Source organism: Mustela nigripes, chromosome 3 (assembly GCF_022355385.1).
Source record: "Mustela nigripes isolate SB6536 chromosome 3, MUSNIG.SB6536, whole genome shotgun sequence".
NCBI lineage: Eukaryota > Metazoa > Chordata > Mammalia > Carnivora > Mustelidae > Mustela > Mustela nigripes.
In genome coordinates this window covers 2,332,947-2,357,878 of record NC_081559.1, presented here as the reverse complement: position 1 = coordinate 2,357,878, position 24,932 = coordinate 2,332,947, and the positions used below count along the sequence as shown (strand labels likewise).

The 24,932-nt window shown below is 43.7% G+C and overlaps 1 long non-coding RNA gene across 1 annotated transcript; it reads right to left on the bottom strand.

Annotated features, from left to right (window-relative positions):
• Nucleotides 1-182: 182 nt before the first annotated feature.
• On the bottom strand, nt 183-6,931 carry LOC132012800 (uncharacterized). The gene is made up of 4 exons (XR_009402761.1): nt 6,860-6,931; nt 5,888-5,976; nt 3,573-3,768; nt 183-548 (listed from the first exon to the last, which is right to left on the bottom strand). It is a non-coding gene; the product is annotated as an uncharacterized LOC132012800 (long non-coding RNA).
• Between the last annotated feature and the right edge of the window lie 18,001 nt (nt 6,932-24,932).

Sequence of the window (24,932 nt, the reverse complement as noted above, 5' to 3'; positions counted from 1 at the left end):
CGGGGTCCTGGGATCGAGCCCCACATCGGGCTCTCTGCTCTGCGGGGAGCCTGCTTCCTCCTCTCTCTCTGTCTGCCTCTCTACCTACTTGTGATCTCTGCCTGTCAAATAAATAAATAAAATCTTTAAAAAGAAAGAAAGAAAGAAAGAAAGAAATCAATAACCCTAACGAAAATGAGGGTGGGAATGAACCAACAAACAAATGGTTTTAACACTTTTTTGGGAGTTGAAACTGACTGAGAATGGCGTGGTGAATGAGACAGGCTGAGAGCTGAGGTTTTACAGACGATGGAGCTACGGGGATGTAGAGCCGATGCTCGATAATGAATCCCAGAAAGTCTCTGGCCTCCGAGTCAATAGCAAGCAAATGGGAACCGGAGTTGAACTAGGGGATTTGCCCGAGGTCCGCAGTGAAGCCGCTGCCAGCACGGGCACATCGGGTCCTCTTCCCCGAACCAACACATGGGCAGACGGATGGCACGTAGAGCTTGTCTCCAAATAAACTGACCAACGTTTGGGGGAAGCAAAGATGACTGACCCTCCGTCACCTGTGGGCAAAGTACAGGAAGCGTTGCTGTGCCTGCAGGACAATAAGCTCACAGTGTGACACAGCAAAGCTGCAGCTCTAGGTGGAGGAGAAGGACATATGGAAGGAAAGGCAAGAGTGATAATACGCTGACAACATCTGTCTGGTCATTCATTCATTCACTCGACAAATGCGTGCTGAGAACAGCTGGGTGCAGGCCTGTTCTGGTCACACGGACGACATCTGGCCTCTGACGGCACCAGACAAATCTCTCCATCTTCATGGAGCTTACAGGACTCCCTTAGTAAGTGAGGCTGCTAGAGACACTGCAACTGCTTTTGGGATATCCTATTACATTAATCATAATTACTTATATAATAATAATTTGGAATGTGGGAATAAGAAATAGAAGTTTAAGTATGTTGTTGTAATATAGAAAGATAAGTAACAGAAAAACTATGAATAATAACATACATGGCGATGAGTAGAGCTGAGTAAGTGACCTGACTTTCAAGCTCTTGTATACGGGATTCATTAGATACTGTCTAAAGCGGACACCCTGAAACAGATAAAATCATGATATCTAGAATTAGGGAGGCCGTCACCAAAACTGAAAACAGAAACAGCTGAAAGAGTTTGCCTGTGGGGTGTGGCACGGAGGGAGAGAAGAGAAGGACCAGACGGTTATCTTTGTGTTCATCATGTCCTGCTTGCCTGGCTGCTGTGCGCACGTATTATATGGGTTAGCTTGTATGTTTTGAATTAGGTGACCTCTAAGAACAGTTGTAAGCAAAGAATGAGACTCCTTTTTCATCTACCAACTGTCATGGGATTAAGCACAAAGTCATTAGAAATAGATTTCCTTTCTCTATCTTCTAGTAAGTGTTTACAAATAGATGCCATTTCATTGCGTTCTCTTGCCTGTAATAAATGGTGGGGTTCCAAGAATAAGTCTGCGAAGGTAAGTGCTGGAAATGAAGGCTAGCCTGGGAGCCGTCCGTCCGTTCGAACAAGATAATGCTTTCCCTTCCCCCTCGTTTACCTGTACTTAACCAACAGCATTTAGAAAAGTGGGGGTAACATTTACTTAGTACTTATTTTGTATAAAGCCCTTTGCATATGATAAATCACTTAACATACTCAACAGCCTGGTGGTATTGACATTAATTTTTACATCTGATAGTTGAGGGAATTGAAGATTAGACAAACAAAGAAGTTTGCTAATGGCAATTCAGGGGGTAGGTGGAGAGCTAGATATCCAACCCAGGTCTGCCGGGCTCCAGTAGCTATGCTCTTTCGTTCCTAACCTTTGGTTTCTCCAGTGTGCACCTTCTTAGAACGAGGCCAGATTTTGGTATAATTTCATTGTAGGTTATATTATAAGTCAATATTGTCTATGATTTAAATTTCTGTATGTGCCCAGTTTTTCTAGGTACCTATTGATAATAAAAGTACATATCTATTAGTTTCCTAAAATTTAGGCAAAAAAACCCCTTGTAACGTTTTATTTTCACCCTCACCCAATAATATCCTTCCTATTCCCTATGTTGTATTTAAAAATTTTTTTCAATGGTACTTTGTCCCTGAACAAGTCTTTTGGTCCACTTTATGACCAACTTCGCACACAGGATCTCTTGTATTGCTATTATCTGCTGAAATGACACAATGGTCCTCTCTTGAGTCTACTGTTATCAAAAAGAAATATACTCCAGGACCAAGTCAGATGCACATACATTTGGGAGAAATAGTAATAATAATAATAATAATATAAAATAAACTGGCTCCTGTTTTGTGTACATATAAGGTGTCAGATGCTTTTCATGAATCATCTCACTTAATCCTCTTTCCAGATCTGTGGGGCAGACGTTGTGATCAATATTCTACAAATGGAGACTGTAACCTATTGAGGTTAAACTTTATGTTCAGACTTGGCATAAACCAAGGAACTGATACAACTAAGACTTGAAGAGTAGGTGTAGGAGTATGCTTGTCATGCTTCTGAAGCTGCCTGACATAAATAATTTTACATGTTCTGTCATGCTACCCTTGGGGGCAAGATAGGCAGTTGAATAGTAGGGTTGGACACTGTGACCAGTCTGAAATGGATTTGCTTCTACCGATGCCACTGGAGGGAAGTGGGATACATTCTCTATCTTATTTGGTTCCATGTTGTTATTAATGGATTAGAGATGTTCTTGCCATGTTGTTGCTTTTCCTCTGATTATTATTATTATTTTTATTATTTTGCAGAATATACAAAACTGGAAAGAAGAGAGGGAAAGTGAGAATGAGAATCTTAAAAAATATATAACAGGTTACAGCAAGGATCTGATTTTCTGACAAGAGGAAATTAAATAAGGGTGAAATCACAATCATGCTTTTGTCTGAAAAGTTACCTATTTGAACACAGGGGAGGAAAGATGAAGCTTAGTAAAAACTCATGCAAAATTTGGCCATCTTATTCATCTCAAGCCTACATTACCATCCTCACAATGATAGTTCCCAAATACCTGTCTCCAGCCCAGCCCTCTACATGGCTCTAGTCCTGTGTGTCCGGTAGCTCTGTTGATTGCTCCTCTGGGTGTTATATGTCCAAAAGACTTCTGAAACTTACCATGTCCAAGACTGAACTCTCAAGCCATCCCCGCCAAGCCAGGTCCTCTTCCAATATACTGAAATCAGTGAATATGACCACCATCTGTTCTGCTAGTAAATTTAGGCACCATTGTTGATATATCTTTCTCCCTCATCCTCGCTTCTCCATCTTTAATTTCTCCCCACACCCCATCCATTTTAACTCCTAGAATCTCAGAATTTGTCACTCTTTCTTCTCTACCACTGCCTTATTTTCCATGGGACCATCATTTCTGACCTGTGGTCCATCTGGTCTCAATGTTTCTACTCTAGCCCTCTTCGACCCACTTAACATGCATGAGTGAGAGTTTCATCACACAAATTAGATTGAGTCATAGGTACATGTACAAGATTAAGTTCCTCTAACGCCTTTGCATTTCTCTCCACTACAGATAGAAACCATCCCGTTTACCTTCTCGACCTCGTCTCCTCGGTCTTCCTCTGCTCTCTGTACTCCAGCGCTATGGGTTTTCTTTCAGTCCCTTGATCACAGTAGCCTGGATCTTCTGTGACCCTTCTGCCACGTCTTTCCACAGGTCCTTCCTTCTGTCGGACATATTCTTTCCTCCTCCTCATTTGGCCAATGCCTAGTCGTGCTTCAGGTCTCTCTGTTCAGGCGGCATTCCCACAACTCTTTAGGTTGAGATTCTCTTGCTACATATTCTTATAGCTGCATGCTCTGTTCCTGTCCTTTGGAGCTCTTATCTCTGTTTATAATTCATTCATTGGTTTGCATGACATATTTACTGACTGCAATGTGGCAGAATTCTGTGCTAAGTGCTGGGGATAGAATGATGACTAAAACAGCTAAGGATCTTCATTTGGTGATGGAGGAGGTATATAGTAATCAAACCAACACTGAAATATAAAGTATGTCCTTTGGTGAAAGTGCCACAGAGAAAAATACAGCAGACAAAGAAAATAGGAAGTACCTATGTGGGCACAGAAGTGTGTGCTATCTTAAATAATCAGGGGAAAACTGAGAAGGTAACATTTAAACTAGATGAGAGGATGAACCTTGCACATATCTGAAGGAAGACTGCTCCAGGTAGAGGGAAGAGGAAGGGCAAGAGCCCTACGATGGAAGGACGCTCCCCACGTGCAGAGAGCGACAGGAAGACCAGTATGTTAGGAGCAGATTAATAGGGGAGATGATGACAGAGAGAGGACTCGGCTGAGGCAGGACCTCAGAGGTCAATGTAAGAACTTGGCTTTCAGTCTGAGTACGTGGGAAGTAGTTACCTAATGTAAGCCAAGGATGTGATCGGACATATGTTCTTAAAGGATTACATTGGCTACTGTGTGGGGAGTAAACTTCACGGGGGGATAAGGCTGAGGAAGGGTGGAAGCAGGGGTATCAGTTGGGAACTTTTCTCCACTGATTCACACAAGGTCAGGTGGTGGATTGGTCACGATGCTAACAGTAAAAGTAGCGGAAATGGTCAAATTCTGGATATTTTTGAAAGAAAGCCAACAGAATTTGTTGACAGATTGAATATGTGTTACATAAGAAAGAAAAATCATGAATTATATTAAGGTTTATAGCAGAGGTAACTAGAAGGATGGAGTCATGATTTGCGGAGATGCACAAATCTATGAGAGAAGCAGCTTTGAGAAAGGTCGTGAGTCCATCTAGACATATTGACTTTAAGATGCCTCTTACATATTCTGGTGGACTTAGAGAGTAAGTAGGTAGCTGCACCTATGAATCTAGAGCTTGGGAGAGAAGTCTGGGTAGGGTGACGTGGGACTGAGGAGGTTCATGGAGCACAACACTCTGGTTCTAAAGCCCAGAATAATCCCGGGCAAACTGGGCTGAGGTTTTATACTAGGTCTGGGGTATAGATATGAATGTGTGCATCTTTGGCTTATAGATGATTCTGCTTACATGAGAGATCTAAAATAGTTAAATTTGTAGAATCCCACATTGAAATGGTGGTTGCCAGGGGCTGGCAAGAGGGGACACGGGAGTTCTAACCACTAGGCTTAAAATTCCAGTTAAGCAAGAAGAGTGAGCTCCAGAGATCTGCTGTACAACGTTGCACCCATGATCAACAATACCGTATCACACACTTACGATTTTGTTCAGAGACGGATATCACTTTCAGTGCTCTTACCGCAATCACATACATACATACGTAATAAAAATTTAAAAAGAAGTTTAAAACCATCTTCCTCCTAACATCTTTCCAAGTTTCTACTTCAGCTAATTTTACCACCACCTACCCAGGAACTAAAGCCCCACATCTGGCATTCATCTGCCATTACTTCTACCTTACCTTCACTCTACACATTTAATTAGTTGGCTAATCTCAAACATCTCAAATACACTTCCTCTACTCCATTCCTACTGACATTTCTTCAGGTCAGGTTTCCACCATTGCTCACATGAACCAATATAGTAACTTTCTCACTAGAAATCCTGCCTCGACTTGCCACCCCATGTAAGCTTGTCTCCACGTTGCTGACAATGACCTTTCTAAAGTTTAAACCTAGTTGTTCACTTCCTGGACTAATACCTTTCGAAAAGTATCTTATTATCTTCCAGATAAAGTTAAAAGCTCTTCCAGCATATAAAATCCTTCATAATTTAGTGCCCTCTGACCCCAGCTCCCAGTCCTACTCCATTCCATACACTCTCATCCACCAGTAACAAACCATTAGCAGATACCCGGATTTGCCAGCCCCCTTCATACCTCCCTGGGCTTGCCATGTTGATACATTTACCATTATGCTATGCTCTGTGGCGAAGTCCTGTTCCTCCATCTCGACTCAACTAAAAATCGCTCTCATTCATGAATGTTTTCTTGATGTGCCTGTTGGTAGAATGAGCCCTTTTAATCCATGCTTACTGCCCTCAGAGCAATTGTTACAGTGCAGTGCAATGACTAGTTTTCATGTCGATTCCCCCCTAGACTGAGAGCATCTGAGGGCGGGATCTGTTTCTCACTGTCTTTGTGTCTCAGGTACCCGACAGAGCATCTGACCCGTTGCAGGTATTCAAAGAATGGTTGCAAAGTGAATTAAACTCATCTGGATTTTCTAATTTCTTCTCATCAGATTTCTTCAACAAAAGAGGGAGAGAATTATGGAAAGATTCATTTTTATCCTCACCCGCCCTGTGATATGAGGCTTTAGCAGACTGTAGAACGTGAAAGGTGAAGAGAGATGGTCTGTGGTGTGCGTTTGCAAACATCTGGAAGGCTCGAGGTTAACAGGATGTGGAGAGCTTAGTCTGCCTTTGTTTTTGCCTTGCTGTTTCAACAGGAAGTATGCGAGTTACCAAATGCCCGAGATGATACATTAGCAAATTACAGGGAAGGACAGAAGAGGCAGTGAAGCGTGGTTCAAAATCCTCATGTGCACTCGGCTTCTAGCTTGTTCTGCCAGGACCCTGCTTTCCTTATCAGACAGCTGGAGCGGACCGAGTCATGTGGAGATTACAGAACTCGCTCCACGGCCACTTCATGCAAGTCTTTATGCTTTCTTCCTTACGTCTGTGCAGCGAAAGAGAAGGGCTTACTCTTCCTGTCTTACTATTCACATCGGAATGAAGTCAAAATAATTTTCAGGCCGCAGCTGTTAATAATTACAGAGAAAGCATGTTATGGCTACACAGTCAAAGCAGTTTTTGTGTCTGAGATGATGACACGCAGTTAACAGCTGCTTTCCCTACTCTACCTGTTTTCATTTTCTTACCTTCAGTTGTATTTCTTCCTGTGACAGACACCACACCTATCCCCTGTCCTTTGCTTGTCAGCTGCAGACTCCACCAAGTCCAATTAAGACTCTGACCTTTGGTCTCTGGGCTGTTGACAAGTCTGTCATTAGCGGTCTCTTAGATTTGAACCCAAACAGTTGCTAGAGTTTATAGTCGAATCAGGAAAGCAGGCTCCCCGCCGAGCAGAGAGACGGATGCGGGGCTCAATCTCAGGACCCTGAGACCAAGACCGGAGCCAAAGGCAGAGGCTTAACCCACTGAGCCACCCAGGCGCCCCTACAGTAGAATTTCAACACAGTCCCCAAATTCTTCATGAACAAGACTGGTCTTCCTCTCCAGACTTAATTCTTCTGCTCCGATTTTGTATCCTGTAACTGAAGTGTTTGCAGCTTCTCCAAGCAACCTATGGGCAGGTGTACACAGAGTTTTAATTGTGTTTCAGCAGTTTGGGCCTTTGTTTACGTTCACGAGTTCCTTCTGTGGTGTCTCTTCCTTTTACCTCCCTGGCTAGTTCCTTTTTGTCCCTCACAGTTTAGTTAACGTGTCTTCTCTTCCGGAAAGTGTTTCAGATTTCCCAGTTGGCGCAGATGGCCCTCTGCCTTGCTCCCAGAGCACATCGTGCATAGTTTCATCTTCCAACTTACGGCATTTCCTCAAGTGTATGTGTTTCACTCCAGCCTCTCTGTTAACTCACAGCTGCCGGCAAGAATGCGCCTCGTTCTCCTTATCTTTGTGTCCCGTTCTGTCACGTGCTCAGTACGTATTGTTTGAACCAAACTGAATAGAATGATGCCAAACATGGGGTTTTACCTTGTATTTCTCAAGATATTTTCTGAGTATGATTATATTCCCATCACCATGTCACAAATAGAGAAACATGGGCTATCCGATCAAGGAGAGAACCTCAAAATTCAAGCTTCTGGGAAGAGTCATCTACGTACATTTTCCTCATGCCTCACTCGCCTTTCACAGCTAAGTTCTCTTCAATCCACCACGCCACCCTAGCTGTCCTGGCTTCGATCTCAGCAGTGGCCATATTCCAAAATCCGACGTATGCCTCCAGGCCACCCCTTACTTGTATTTCCTAAGTGATCACTCTCCCTACTTGAAATTCTCTTTCCTTCCATTTTATGATGCGGCGTCGCGTAATACACACTCTGGTGTTCTTTCTACTCTACCCGGCCCGTCCTCTCCTGTCCCTTTGCTGGTGCCACCTCCTCCACTTAGCACTGGGAGTTCAAAAATCAGTCTCGGACTCTTGTTTCTTTCTCACCCTGCATTCTTTTCCTGTGATGTCTCATCCATCCCACAACCTATAAAAAACACTATGTATACACCAGCAACTCCAAGATAGGTTTCTGCAACTCAGATCTCCCTCCTGAGCTAGGAAGTCATCCACATGTTTATCTGCCGTTCCCTCTCGGTTGCCTCTCATGCATCTTGATTTAAACATTTCCGAATCCAAACTCATTTTCTTACTCCTCAACCTACTCTTCATCTAGTCTTTTCAGTCTCCCATCCCCCACCTTCCCAAGTGTCCGTGGCAGGAATGCTGGTATTATCCTTGACTCTTGTTTTTTGGTAAGCCTCTGTCCATGCCCCTCGTAGATGAATCTTGAATCTGCCCTTGTCCTGGCTCAACTGCCACTATCTCTTGGCTGAACTCCAGCGATAGCCTCCCAACTCCCCACGCACCTGCTCCTGCCATCCTCCTGTTTTGCTCATTTCCTTCAGTCCTTTCTATTTATAGATCAGCAGAGTATTCTTTTAGAGATGAAGTTTTAATCATGTTATATTCCTCCCTTTCTCTTTAAAGTGTTCTCCATTTCTCTTAGGATAAAACAGAAAATCCTAGCGTGGCTTGTAAAGGCCCCATATAATCAGCTCTCACTTTTCCACTTCTCCAGACCTTCCCATTTGGGCCCTAAACACAATAACTGTAGCCTTATTCGTTTGCTCTTTTTTCATTTTTCTTTGAAAAACTCTTCCCCTCTAAAATGTAAATTCTATGAGACCAGTGTCCAAGTCTGTTCTGTTGATCCCTGGATCATAGAAACCTAGGATAATACCTGATGTGCAAAGATAGTCAATAAATATTTGTTGAATAAATGAATCAATCAGTTAATTAATAACAACTTCTTTTGGTACATAAAAGTAGGTCATCCTTGGGGCACCTGGGTGGCTCAGTGCGTTAAAGCCTCTGCTTTCGGCTCAGGTTACTATCTCAGGGTCCTGGGATTGAGTCCCGCATTGGGCTCTCTGCTCAGCAAGGAACCTGGTTCCCCTTCTCTCTCTGCCTGCTGCTCTGCCTACTTGTGATCTCTGTCTGTCAAATAAATTTTAAAAATCTTAAAAAAAAAAAAAAATAGGTCATCCTTCATGGCTTCTCCTCGGGGCAATTCTCCCAAGTCAAGCATTCTTAAGAATCTTTATTTTAAGAATTAGACTCAGCCGTCCATGTTATTCATTTTCTTTCCATCATTTGTTTATTAGTACATAAAAGTCAACTATATGCCAAACACAAAACTAATAGAAATAAAAATACAGCAAGGTACAGTGAGCAAAAAAAGACCCCAAAGTGTATATGGAACTGTTCTTTAATATTTTAAAACAAATATTTACTAGTTTGAGAACTAGCGTGCTGGGATGCCTTTCCGAGATTTGAAAGATGATGACTGCTAGGAAGTATGGTTTTTTTCTCTTTCTGCTGCATAGTCAGGACTATGGTGCTTTTTCAGTCTGCATATGCCCTGTGGCATTGTGGTGTGCTAAACGCTAGTCTGTTTTTACTGTGATGATTCTAAGAAACTAATACAACCCTTTTAGGAAAGCATTGTCATTTTGATTATTTTCTTCGGCTTGGCTGTCTTGGCTCTCTCACAGATTTTTTGGTATGCTTTAACCCCAGTCTAATATTGTCAGGAGTCTGACCTGTATTTTGGGGAAGTCAATTGTTTCCTCATGCCAGAAGCAGCGTAAGTTTACAGCACTCAGTGCAAGAAACAGTAAAAGCTAGCCAATGTTAGCAGTCGACTGAGTTGCATATCGGTCATTACTCAGCTAACAGCACTGCACCTTCTTCATCAGATAAATCCTAAGCAGGAAATGGCAGGAATGTGTCACGTGACCGTGACTCAGCATTTTCCACAAGCGCTCTCTCACTCACCGTGGCACTATTGAAAGTTCAGCAAATAGCCAGGCTAGTCATGGTAGGTAGGAGACTATCAAGGCATATGCATTTAACTAAAAACAATTTTATGTCAAAAATGTTAGCACTGCCAGGAATTCACAAGATTCGGTTATTATTTGTACACTTGTTTTTTTTTCTTCCCAGAGATAGATACCAGTACCCTGGTGCTAATTTAGTACTGGGGAGTTAGCAAATGGCAGACTTGAAAAATATCTAGGGTCACATGTTTAGCGATAATTTTATTTATTTTAGTTACTAAATCTCTTGCACACAGGAAATCAGCACAGTTTGCTTCTGAAGATATGAAAACTTGTGATTTTAGCACAGCATTAATGCTTTATTATACTGAGAATATTTACTGAGAAGAAGTTGGCTCTCCTGGGCTTCCATAAACATTTGTGGGTTTTTGTAGGTTGAACAAAATATGTAGCATTAAAGGACTGCAAATTCCTAGACTAAAATCTGAGGCAAAGTTCAAATTGCTTTTGCTCTTTTGTTCTTGGCAGACTGTTTTTTCAGTCAACCACAGTGCTGATCCTGCCCAGAACTCTCCTTTAAATGCTGTTTTATTAAAATCTTTCTTTAAATCTGCTTCAAACTGTTAGAAGGTTTTCTGGGAGGAAAATTAAGAGACCGTAACATGGTAACTTTTAAAAAACAATTTCTATGGGGGCCTGAGTGGCTTTAAGCATCTGCCTCCAGCTCAGGTCCTGATCCTGTGGTCCTGGGATCGGGGTCCCTGCTCAGTGAGGAACCTGCTTCTCCTTCTCCCTCTGCTTGTCCTCCCCCAACTTGTGCTCTCTCTCTCTCAAACAAAAAAATTTTTTTCAATTTAAAAACATTTTCTAGAATCACCAAGTAGTATTAATGAATCCAGAAAGAGCCATGATAACTGAAATATTCAGTGACTGAGGTAGTTTCTTTCATTATGATGTCCTCTAGATCAACTTGTGTTGTAGCTCTCTGCGTTTAAGCCCCCGTCACAGAAAACTGGTAGAATAAACATTTGCCTTTCCTCTGGTGCATGGGTGGTTCCAGGTGACACAGTGGCCTTTATTTTGTGGCAGAACTCCTGGAATCAGTCCTAACTAACAAACACCTCCGGCCCGGCTGCGTGGGTGTGTGCAGGCCTCAGATGACACACATCCCCGGGCTGCACTCGCTGGTGGCTCAGGCTGATGTTAGAACTCCAGGTGCACTAACCCACGCTTCGTGGAAGGAGAAATCATGATCCTGGTTGTTTGTTTTTGTTTTTTCCACATTTCCCAGGGACTGTTCTGGCAATGTCTCCTCCGCTGGGGAAAGCGCTGTTTGTAGGGTTGGCCCCGGGAACCATGGCCACGAATCTTCTTCCCTTTCTTCCTTCTGGGGCGCTCATGCCAAAAAGGTGCAAGATAAAAGACACTTGCAGCATTTAGTGTGGGTTTTTTTTTTTTCACTTTGGGCAAGGAGTGGCTGACCAGAGATGGGAGGCTGGGAGAGATCAAGAGGAGGCCTCCCAAGAGATCAAGAGAAGAAATGGTACGGGGACAGAACACGGCGCCAGAGAGGGAACCATTGGCAAGCTTTACCTGATACTCTGGGTCTCCTTGAGAAGACCTGCTCTGTGAGGATACGGGCGCCAGAAATGAGGGAGAGGGCTGAGGAGAGAGGGCAAGGACCAGCTGGAGCTCAAAGGCTGAGTGTTGAGGAGGAAGGAGAGTTAAAAGACAGCCAGCAAGGACATTAGTGGCCTTGCAGTGGTTAGCAGGACACTAGGACTTAGTAAAAATGGGTCAGAAGCAGAAGGGGACCCATATTCCACACTTCAGAAAAAGATCAGAAAATGACCAGAACAGAGTATGTACAAAAGTAAATATTTAGAATGAAGAGGGAAATCCTAACAAATTACAATCATTTATGTTTGCTATTACCCAAAAGCATGTGACTGAGGGAACGGATTGCCAGGGCTCCTGCCAGGGCTCAGGAAGAAGGGCTTAAGGCTTCCAGCAGCATCAGCCTCATGGCAAATCCGACTCTGGCCACGAGGATATAAATGCCACTGACGTGAACGCAGCTAAAGTCAGTGTCTGAAGGAGGTACGTGGAGGAAGATGGATGCATTTACAATTCCAGCTTCAAAATGGTCAGTGTAAACTCAGAACGGCTCTAACTCCTGATTTTTTATACAATTCAAGTGAGACCATGCATATGAAGGTGTTCTAAAAACTTGTAAAGTTCTTACTAATGTTAGATATTTATTTTCTTACATTCTGAAAAAGCCATTACATCTCAACCATTCACCAAATTTATCTAGGACTTCAATGAGCCTATTTTTCCCCTATGCAAGCTCCTTAGAATTTTGTTTTATAACTACTGTGAAGCACTGTGTCTCATTTTTCCTAAAACATTGTTCTCTCAGCTTCGATGATTCATATTGGAGAGAATAAAACTGTTTCAGTCCCCATTTAAAAATGATTTCACTTTCATCATCTCTCCAGACTAACGTTCTAATCTTTGCTTTCATCTTCTCTTCTAAGCCCTCAGTTCCTTTGATAACTTACTGTTCTCATCCTTGTGCTCTCTCGAGACTAATCCTTGTGATTTTTCAAGGTGCCTGGCCGGAACTGAAACAATGAATGGAAAAAGTATTATAAATCATTTGCGTTGTGTGTCTGTGCTTCTGCCTGTTTTCCAGTTCTGCCTAGCATTTGGTTAATTTTGGGCAATAAGTGGTAGATTTGTTTTCCATTTGCTATCTTCCTTAGAGGAATTTCAACAGTAGTTAGTTGGGATCATAGAGGAAATTTGAATAGGATAATCCAGGATGCAGAGGAAGTTTGGAAGAGCGAGCAAAGTTCTAGGGAGAATTAATGAATAAAGCATATGGAGGGGCGCCTGGGTGGCTCAGTGGGTTAATGCCTCTGCCTTCAGCTCAGGTCATGATCTCAGGGTCCTGAGATCGAGCCCCACATCGGGCTCTCTGCTCAGCAGGGAGCCTGCTTCCCTCTCTCTCTCTCTCTCTCTGCCTGCCTCTCTGCTTCCTTGTGATTTGTCTGTCAAATGAATAAAATCTTTAAAAAAAAAGCATATGGAAACTACGAACTAGGACTCCAATGAGAAAGAAGCATTTGAGAGACCACCGGAGGGCAAGCCTGCTCACAGAACAGGGAGAACCGGTAACTGGCAAGATAAGGGGTTATGATCCTGGAGGACAAGCAGGAAGTTAAGTCACCAGGTTGATATAATGGAGGCGAAGCTGTACCCTGTAATTGGGTCAAAGGTTTTTCTGATGAGTGGCCAGTGTGGGATGGGGTAGGAGACCAGGATGATCAAATAGAAAGAATTTGTGGGATAGAGATTAGAGATGTTCCCACTCTGTCTTGATACTACAATCATCTTGACACTTTTTTTTTTTTTTTAATTTTATTTGTTTGAGGGAGAGCGAGAGCATGACCTGGGGAGAGGGAGGAGAGAGAATCTGAAGCAGAATCCATGCCAGGCTCAATCACGAGATCATGACCTGAGCTAAAACCAAGAGTCATCTGCTTAAGGGACTTAGCCACCCAAGTGCCCCCACCTTTAATTTTTTTTTTTAAGACTTTATTTATTTATTTATTTATTTACTTGACAGAGAGACACAGCGAGAGAGGAAACACAAGCAGGGGGAGTGGGAGAGGGAGAAGCAGGCTCCCTGCGGAGCACGGAGTCTGATGGGCTTGATCCTAGGATCCTGGAATCATGACCTGAGCCAAAGGCAGATGCTTAACGACTGAGCCAGCCCCAAACATGTCAATGTTCTTAAAGACATGTCAATGTCCTGGGGCCATAAACCAACTGAATTAGAATCTGGAAGTGGACCTAGGCTTCAGCAGATTTGGAAGAATTATCAGGTGATTCCAGCTTGCGATTAGAACAGAGAACTAGGGTTGGGGCCCTGGTTCCCAACTGGAGAAATTTTTATGACCCTGGTGGTGCAGTGGGCCTTACTCCTGACCATTACATTAGAGCATTCGGGAGTGAGATCTAGGTATCCCTGTTTTTAAAATTCCTTAGGTGATTCCCATGAGCCACCAAATTTAGGGACTGTTGGATTAGAGGGGCTGTAGCCTGTGATCTACTGTGCATTACAGATACAGTGAAATTATGTTGTGTGATAGACCTTGTATATTAAAATCATACTTGTGGCCTTGAAGTTTAAGGCACAGAAAATAATTCAGATACTGTGGTTTGTCTTTGTTCTGATGCCTCAGTACACCCTTCTAATTTAATGGAATTAGAATAACAAAATCTTGAAAACTACAAGAGACCTCAGGAAAAATGCAACTCAGACTCCTTCTCTTCTACATGAGAAATAAGAGGCCCAGAAAGGATGGTGAAATCGTCTGTGATCACTTGGGAAATTCATGACAGAGTGGGATCCTCTGACTTAAATACTTTTCAGTCTTCTTCCACAACGTTGGCTACATTAAAAGACTTAGTTCTGAAATGTTAAATGCTAAAAGGAATAGGATTTAATTTACAAAATCTAGACAATGAACAGAGTTAATGTGATGTGACCCATCCACAAAACTCAAGGATCACTAGAAGTAAAAACTACTCTTGAGGCATAAAATAATTTTATTTTAAAACAAGAAAATCAAAAAATAAAATAAAACAAGTAAATTAGGTTTAAAAAACCTAATCCCCAACATGCTATTTGTGAAGTTACTGGCCACGAGAATCCTTTAAGCCATAGGGACAGTCATTGTACAGCCACTCTGTTTTTTTAGGGAGGCTAGAATTTTGGGGGACTTTAGACCTGGAAACCCAAATACTTGGATTTCCTAAGGTCATCGGATAAACTGTAAAAGAAAGTTTTGCAATCAGTACCTAGACCCTCAATCATGAGGTTTTCATATCCTCTGAGTTGGTTAGTCCAATTCCTGAATGAATCTAACTTCATAGAAATCAGAACAAAAGGAGATTTCTTTGGGGGATAAAGTTAAATGCATCTGATTATACTGTTTGTTAAATGGACACCCTTCCTTGTGTATTTGTGGACTTGAGTTCCAGTATACAATCTTTGCAAAAAATAGAGTGGGCGTTTCCCCTGTCCCTCAGGTGATATCATTTGTCAGGCTCTGTAGCCAGCTTTCAGGCCCGTATCTTTGACAGTGGCTATGGTGAAGACACAGGAGTGCGATGATCTGGCCTAAAAGTGATGGGAAGGAGGGAATGTGAGTACGTTAGATCACAGAAAGGCTTCCATGGACTCAAACGAATGGCCAAAATCTAAGCAGATGCAATTCAGCAGGTAGAGAAGACTGCAAGGCCTGCCCTTGGACACAGTACAAGGCACCTGAGGGAAGAGGACTCTCTACCTTGCAGCACTTGAAGGCTTCTCATTGGAGAGGGTGTTGTTGCTTAAGGCCCACAGACCGCCACGCCTCTGAGGGGCTTTGCCATGGCCCAGAAATTGCCTGTGGCCTTCTCTAAATGCTTAAAATAGGAAAAATCAAAACAAAACAAAAAACTAACAAGCCCCCCCCCCCCAAAAAAAAAACAGATTAGACCTAAAGGTTTCAACTGGAAAAAGTAAAAGGAAGCTACCAACAGATTTTATTTCCATGTGAGGAAGAAATTCCTCTGTTAAAGCTATCCAGAGATGGAATGAGCTATCCTGGGAAGTTTCAACTTTCCAGAACATTTGGAAAGAATATCAGAGGGGACTTAAGCAACAGATGGATAGTTGAAATACGTTATTATGTTTCTTCAAAACAAATGACTGTGTGCATGGAGAGAATGCCTGAGTACAGCTCACCTGGAGGGTGGCGGGGTCGGGAGATCTGGGACCATTGAGGCCCTGGACTACACAGGCTACAGCAGAAACTGCGGGTAATAGGGCTGCCTCCTCTAATAGATCCTGGGTCACAGACTATTCCCTCAAAAGGTTCTCTGATGATTTTGTTGTGCCCTTGAGGGAAGACTAATAGGAGGACTTACTCTACGATGAGTTCACTATGGCATCTGATAGACAAGGTCCCCACACACTGTCACTGTGGGGAAGCAGAGAAATAAAGTATGAGGGTGTAGCAATTCTGAGTGTGGGGTGTGAAGTTAGGCCGACTGAATTTCACTTCTACCCTGTGTTTGCTGAGTGTAACTTTGGAGAAGTTGTATAGCCACTCGGTGCTTCCTTTCCTCCTATCTAAAATGAAAATAACTAGTGCCTCCGTGTAGGCTGGAGAATCAAATAAACATAAAAACCATGTAAAAGAATTAAAAATGATGATAAAAAATGTTAGCTATATTCTTGTTGGTTTTTTTTAGGTACCTGTTGAAGGTATTTGAATTTTGTCATTAACTGTCATTTATTCACTGTGTGATATAGGGAAAATTCTTTACCTCTCTGGCTTCTTGTTTCCCACCTATAAAACAGTGACTACATTTCTACTAGACAAAAATAATATTGCATCTAATTGCCCTTAAGAGTTCAGAGTCGGGGCACCTGGGTGGCTCAGCTGGTTAAGTGTCTGCCTTCGGCTGGGGTCACGATCCCAGGGTCCCAGGATCAAGCCCTTTGTCAGGCTCCCTACTCAGTGGGGGTTTGAACCTGCTTCTCGCTCTGCCCCTCTCTGTGCTCATGTTTTCTCTCTCAAATAAATAAATAAAATCTTAAAAAAAAAAAAAAAAAAAGAACTGAGTGAAAGGACCCTGGAAGGTCTGACTAAGGTAAGAGAGTACAATAATTTTACAAATTTATGTCTGTCTTAGAACATTAAGTCTTAATTCGGAGGCAATGCTCTAGGGTTGGAAATCGCCAGCAAGGTGCACGGATCTTCCCTGTCGTCAGGCATGGGTAGAGCCTCACCCTTGTTCTGAGTTGACGTCTCTAGAACTTAACCCAGAACTTGTAATTCAGAATATCTGAGAGAGATTTTTTGGGATTTGTAGATTCCCAGCACTTCGCGGCGGTTCCTGGCTTGGCTCCTGGCCCGAGCTGGGACTCCCGGCCTGGAAAGGAGCGTGGCCGCCGCAGCCCTCGGAACCCGCAGGGCTTCCCGACAGCGCTGTCCCTCCCGCCGCAGCCGGGTGTTGCCGCAGCAGGAGTGCCGGTGGCCGGGCCGGCCAGGAGCTCTGCCCTGCCTCGTGGCCTACTTACGAAGCGCGGTTTGTCTTGAAGGGAGGCCTCGTGTGCACGTCCGTGTGCGTCCAGACGCACAATCCTCCACTAACAGCCAGTGAAGCCTTCTAGGGAAGGTCATAGGTCTTTGCTTGAAAACTGAGCTTCAGACGCCCAGTCAGCTGCGGCGTGGACGCGCCTCGGGGCGGCCTCCTTGCTTCGGGCTCCACGGCGAGCAGTGCGCGCGCTGACCCACCGGACCGACATGCGCGCTCGCTGCGGCGTCTCCTTCCGTAGAGCGGAAATTCGTCGCGGACCTAACGTTTAAAGACCCGCAAGGACAGCTCCGGGGCACCTCGAAGTTCTCGCGGGCAACGACTGACTGAGAAGCTCGTTCTAAGTTTCTCTGTCGAGTCACGGCGTGTTTTCCGGAGCGGAATCAGAGCCTCGGGGCGGCCGAGGCCGGCCCTTCCATCAGTTCCCGGCGCTCCCGGAGGAGGGAGGAGGATTTTACCACGTTCTTCTCTCAGCGCAGGGCTTGCGGCTGGGCCTTTCTCCTCCCTCCCTCGTCGCCCGAGGGGTCGCCGGCGGCTCTTCCAGCGGGTCGTCGCGGAGCAGGCGGCCGCGGCCTCGCACGGCGCCGCGCCGGCAGGGCTTCCTCAGGCTCGTGAGCTCCCCGCGGAGGGTCACGGATACCCGCTTCCGGTCGCCGACACCCGCTTCCGGTCGCCGACACCCGCTTCCGGTCTCCGACACCGGCTTCCGGCCCACCGGGCCCGGCGTCCCGTAACGCGGAAGGAGCCCCGGCCGCCTCTGAGCCGCCTCTGAGCCGCCTCTGAGCCGCGCTGAGCGCGGGGAGCCGCCTGACCGCGGGCCGGCTGAGCTGGAGCTCCCGTGTGCTGAGCGATGACTTACAAATGTCCTTCTCGGAAGGAGAGTTTATTTGTTCTCGAGAGAAGGAGAGACTGCACGCGGGGGCGGGGGGGAGGGGCAGAGAGACTCCCTGCTGAGCCCCTCTGGGCCTCGTTAGGAGACCCTGAGGTCATGACCTGAGCAGAAACCAAGAGTCCGACGCGTAACCCCCTGCACCCTGGAGGCTCCCCGCAAAAACATCTAAAAAATGGAAGTGAATAGTCCTGTCGCTTCATGCAGAATCCGTGACCCGATGGGCTCTTCCCCCCTGGGAGCTGCCCCAGAGCAGGCGGCGTTTCTGGGTGAGCGCCTGGAGCCGCGCCGCGGTCCGCGCCCGGGACAGCTCTGTCGCGTGCGTGGCCGGAGGGAGAGAGTTCCAAGCCTCAGACGTTCTGTAAGAGACCAGCGGAATTACCGAGTGCCCCGAGAATTACAGATACCGAGAGGTCGTTGTCAGGCAATGACGCTGATATAAAAGGGAGAGTCAAGATTATTTCCAGGAAGGTCAACATATGGTGAAATTCTATTTACAATTATAAATGTCAATAAATAATTGGCGACCTGGTCAGAATTACTACAAAACATAAATAGTAAAAAGAATTGTTTAAGCAACTGTGGCTTTTTACTTGTAAACAGACAGAATATCTCATAGTAGGCCTTAAACTGCTGCCTCGTAGAGATTTTTCTTCCTCTTCACTCGGCTGTGTGACAGGACTGTCATGGCTTTTTTTTTTTTTTTTTTTTAAGATTTTATTTATTATTTATTTGACAGACAGAGATCACAAGCAGGCAGAGAGGCAGCAGAGAGGGGGGAGCAGGTTCCCCGCTGAGCAGAGAGCCCAAGGGGCTCGATCCCAGGACCTGGGATCATGACCTGAGCCAAGGCAGAGGCTTTAACCCACTGACCCCCCAGGCGCCCCATGTCATGGCTTTTGAAAACAGTTCCTTTTGAGGCACCATCTCTGGTCTGACGCAGAAGAAAGCATTCTAGACCGGCACAGGTGAACTAAATTTTCCCTTTCAGAAAGGCCATGGGAATAAAATTAATTTATGCTTTAAAAGGTAAAGTAAAAAGTATGAAATTACAAGTAGGGGTTAGGGTCCCTGACACCTGCTCAGTCAAAAATCTGTATCTAACTTTTGAGTCCCCTGAAACCTAAGTACTGATACCCTACCACTGACCAGAGGCCTTACTGATAGCATAGAGTCAATTAACACACATAACATACAGTGTATAATCTACACTCACCTACAATTTTGCATTGTACTACAATAAATGAAGTTAGAGAAAATAAAATCTTAAGAAAGAGAAAAAGCATTTACAGTATTATACTGTATTTACTGAAAAAAGATCACATATAAGTGGAACCCATGCAGTTCAAACCTGTGTTGTTCAAGGGTCAACTGCATAAGAAAACACTGAGAAATTATGAGTGAGACTGATCAGAATTACTGAACTACTTGAATGAATGAAATATTTAACCATTATGTTGTATACCTGACACCAATATAACGTGTGATAATTTTTCTTCAGTAATAAACATTTTTCAGTGAAATTAAAAAAAATATTTCAATAGGAAGGCAATGGTATTGCTTTCAGATAGAGATAGGCCCTGGAGCACGGTTAGCATGTCTTCTAGCAGTCGCTGCTTTACAGAAAATAGAAGGAGGCCGGCAGCTCTGTGAGTGAGGCTATGCCGGAGGAATCTGCTCACCATGAAAAGTTCCTGTTGGCAACTATTTACTTCAAACTTTAATACGATTTACACACTCAAGTAGATACGTGTCCTTGAACATGGGATTACTCTGTTAATGGCTTCAAAAGGAAAAATTTAAATGTGGACCATTTCTGAATTACCCAAACTGTCAGAGAAAGGATGGAATTAATGAGAAATTGGTCATTTTAAAAGTTGAATGTGTGTATGGGCAGGGAGGAGGAAGAGGGGACTTGAAAACATAACTCTCTATTTCATTCACAAATGTAAGTTTATTTAAAATGATTTCTAACCCATAAAGAGTGAGAGATAGGAGTGCTAGAATATGGGATTTTCATTCCAAAAAAAATTTCAAAATTAGAAGTTCTGATTAGTAACTCAGTCAGATCACAAAGTACTTCCTCATTGTCAGCATTTCTGTCACCAGATCCCTGGCTTTGCAGTCCTCAGACATGAAGGCACCCTTGTGACTGGCTTAGGAACCTGGCACTTTGACCTCCAACAAAGTGGAATAAAAATAAAATATTCTCCAATCATGTGATGTTTGGATTTGAAGATGACCCATAAATCTTTTTCAGCTGTAATTTTTATAAATGGCATAACATGAGTAGGGGTTGAGGAAATTAGGTGAGGGGAAGGAAAGGGAAAATGAAGGTTGTCCGTCCTCCAGGAAGAAGGAGTGTAGACATAGTATGGAAAGGGCTTCACTTTTTTTTTTTTAAGATTTTATTTATTTACTTATTTATTTGAGAGCGAGAGAGAGGGACAAGCAAAGTCCGCACCAGTGTGGAGCCCCGAGGCAGCGCCCGATCTCATGACCCTGATGTCATGACCTGAGATCCTGACCTGACCCCGAGATCAGGGCCTGACCCAAGTGAAGAGGTGGAGGCTCGCCTGACCACCTGCCCCGGGCCCCAGGGAAGGCTTCACGCGGTCGCGCAGCTTGAGGCCGGCCCCTGGTTTGGAAACTACTGCTGGATGCTGCACGTAGCTGATGTCCCCGAGCGTCCCCTCCCAACCTGGGCCATCTGTGCTTCTCATCTTCAACCTTCTCTTACAAGAAACAGTGTTTGATTCAAAGAGCAGGGAGCTTGCTGACCCTGTGTTGTTAGGAAAATTGCAGAATTTATGGTGATTCCCGCCCTCCCTCCGGGCACTTCATGCTTCCAGGCAAACTTTGCTTTTAGTGTCTTTTCTTTTTCTCCACTGGGATGGCCCCAAATATTGTCAGATTTTCCATGAGTCTTTATCCTACACATCTTCTCATTCTAAGTGTGTGACTTTTATCACTTAAATCTTGGATAAAATTAATCTCATTTATTTCTCTTCCCTGTCCTTCCAGCATTAGTAACTTCGCCCACACCCCCTCCTCGCATCCTGTCTCCCTGGGGGTATCTTCCCCATCCTCCCTGGGGAATCCTTCCCTTCCTCCTTCAGGACTTTGCTCGGTCAGTTACTGGTGGCTTCACATTCTGCACTTTGCCTCCTTCCTTGAGCCAAAAAAGACTTAAAAAATCTCTTAACTCTGCTTCATCATGGACAAATCCAGAACCTCGTTCAGGTATCCCCTTCCTTGGCTTCTTTAAAACAACCACACTATTGACTCTCTGTTTTGCTTAGTTCTCTTACCTCTTTTACTATTCCTTCTTGGTTCCTCTCATTCTTTCTGCTTCTTCATATTAAACATTTTTAATCAGCCAGGATTCACCCAGGATTTACTTGCCATTCGTCCCTCTCCCTGTCCTCCAGCGTTAGTCATTGTGCGCACGTTCCTGCAGTGTCCACGGTTCCAGCGCTCCCTCAGCGGCCCCTATCAAATCTGTTCCTCCTGCATCAGTCCCTCCTGGAGCTCCCTTTATGTGTAAGTGACAGCAGCTTTGACATAGATGTGACTCTGGGTGATTTATTTAAGTTTCTGGGGTTTTTTTTAATGCGTAACGTTTGATGTAAGATTTCATAACATAACATTTTTGTCGTGCTCTGGGAATAATAAGGCCAATGGAAATGTTTTATTCCTAATAAATGTTTTTCTGAGCAATAAAAGTGAAAAGTAATGTTCGTGGATCCAGTGGGGAGCCTGTGGAGGAAGCAGGAGTAGATAGAAGTCAACAGGGGAAGCACCGAATTTTGCTTGCAGAGGAACTAATACTGCTGGATAAATGCAGAGTGTGACCCTGCCGGCGACAAGCATGAGAAAGCAGAACTAGTCCTAAAATAAGCGATTTAAAATGCTGAGTTTTATTCCATTTAAATATCAGCATAATCCAAATAAGAAGACTTTGTCTTGCATTTTCTGCTGGTGAATTAGCACTTTCCTTAAACATACGCATTTATAAATATTAATCAAGTGATAGATTGCTTATTATCTATCATCTCAGTAGTAATACATGAAACTGTTTTGAACTTAGGCTTTTCTCAATGATTTGTTACATTGAAAAAGCATCGGAAAAATTTTATTTATTCATCAGTTTAACAAACTGTTTTTACATAGTGCTCTGTGCCAGGCACAGTTGCATTGTGGTGAGATTATTATAAGACAAGGGTGCTTGCTTCAAGAAACTTAAGAAGAAAGCTATACAACTAGATAACACACAAAACAGACACATTTAACAGCCAAAAAGAATCATTTTGCTCAGAGCAATCAGTAGAATAACCCCATGACTGGAGCTTGCCCGCCCCCGACCCCGGGTCAGGTGACTGCAACAACTCAGGAATGCTGACGAGTTACCTGCCCTAGACCTGTCTCTCTGGGTCAACGTCCTAAAATAATCTACGGCTCCTTCAGGACTAGAGTATGCCCTATTTTCTTCCTCCTCACCCATCAACTCTTCTCCTTTCTGTATCCTATTCCCATGGGACTGACCTCACTACTTCACCAAACCATTCCCACTCCCCACACCCCATTTCAATATCCTGACTCTTGAGTTAGTTATGTTCTAGAATCTTAGAACTGATTGGACAGTTTTAAGATCTGCCATTTGAATGTTCTGATCTCAGGTTTCAGGACAATATTTGACAATTTGAAGGTGTTGAAGAAAATTAAAGTGCTTGCTTGGGTCGCCTTGATTAATAACAAAACCATGTGAAAGGTAATCTGGATTTTTGAAGTTAGAGGCTAAAAATGATAATTATTTCTTTCATCCCTAGAAGGTTTAAGAATGAAATGGTATGTCTTCAAATGTTTGAGTAACGACTCTATTAATTAGGTATGAAGAACTCAAGATAAAACTTGGAGAAAAAAATATTATTTTACTCTTTGACAGGTTTTGGACCTCCTGGAGTAGTTGAAACCCATTTGATATAAAAATCTGATTAAAAAAATCAATGCTCCATAAATTTGGGCAATACTTACTGCTGGTACTTGTTCCCATGAACAAACATCTTCTTATGAAGGAAAGGCCAATATTTCCTTCCTTTTCAAGGGAACTGATTACAGTGACTGTTTCTATTTTGGTAAGATACATAAACACATTTCGACGAGAGCAAAAAGCAAAGCATAGCATGGTTGGTGATTCAGCAAAAATGAGGGTGGCTTTGGTCAGCAAAAACAATTTAGATTTTTCTCATTAATGAGTGCCATTTCCACTAACTGGCAAAAACATTGCTTTTAAAGTTGCCTTGAGAAAAAAAGTAGACTGCTCATGAAAGTCCCTTCACTTTCAAGCGTGTGTTAGAATCATAACAAAAGTGACTCTCAGGGAGGACATTTCCTGGGAATGAGATAATGATTCAGTATTTGGCCAGACATTGCCTTCCAGATAACATTCTTTGCCAGCTTTGAGGTTTCTGTGTTTTGGACTACAAACTGCCAAAGTCAACGTTTTCATACATAAAAATAAAGACTGGAATGGCTTTTCAAAACTTGCATGCTTAGTTTGTGAATATGGCAATGTATTTGTAATCTGAGATTTTTTTTTTTTAATTTCAAGAAAATTAATTTGATAGAAACTAATGCAGCTTCATTTTTCCTTCTCACAAAACAAAAAAAAGCCCAGCTGGACTGTTGACACAGGGAGACAGGGTCAGACAACGCCACCAGGATAGGCTTTCCATGGTCACAAGAGTAAATACACCCATAGTGTAACCAATGCAAGGAGAGGTGAGGCACTTCACGGGGAGGATTTATTGGAAAATTAGAGTTTAAGTATTCATCCATTCAACAAACATGTATTGACCATTTTCCATGGCAGGGAGCCTCTGACATCACTAAGCTTTCAGGCCAGTGGTGGAGATCATCAAGGAAACAGACGTAACCAGGATAACATTTTGAAAATACTAAGCAGATGTCATTTTAATTCCCACTAAATCATGATCTTCTGTGGCTCCCCACCATGTAGGCCTACAGATGGACAATCGGACCCAACTTAGACCGAGGAGGTATTGTTATAAGGATGAATAAGGGCCAGAGATTAGATAATATTAGGCAGAAACACAAAGAAGTGTGAAATCCTGGATCCCAGTGAGAGCATTCGAGGAACTAAAAGAGATTTTTTTAGCATGGCTGGGCAGAGGGAGGAAATGGCAAAAGACGGGGGTGGCGAGCAGAGGCTAAAGAGTACAACGCCTAATTACCCTCTGACCACATATTTGGTGTCCTCAAAGAACTGGAAGAGGGCTATTGTGACTGGAGCATGCAAGGGGAATATTTAAAATCGTCCGTGTAAGTGGTATCCAATCTGAACGTTAGAGTCTAATGAATTAACCCAGCTTAGGGCGCTATGAAATAGCCCAGGATGTTCGTTCTCAAGATCCTATTGGAATGAGAGCTTCGTGTGAGCAGGAAAGGTGAGAAGGACCTGGTGTTTGGTCAAGTTGCCCAGATATCTGAATTGGATGTGGGGAGGATGGGCTCTGCCCAGCAACCCCTGGGTGCAGAGTCCCAAACATTCCGAGGGCTCATCTGTGACAAGAGTAGGCTTAGGTTCTGGCTCCGGAAAGAGCAGGAGAAAGTATGTGAGGCAGCTCTGAGGACTCTCCCCCGTGCCCTTGCCAGGGGCAACTTCCCTAGAGGAATAGAAACTAGCATTCATAAGAGGTTTTGAATATGGCCCCTGGAAGAGCTATAGAGCCCCAAGATGGGGTTGATGGGAGAGTGAGACAGGCCTGGGGGCACTGCACAAGGTAGTTATTTTACTTAACTATAAGAATCAG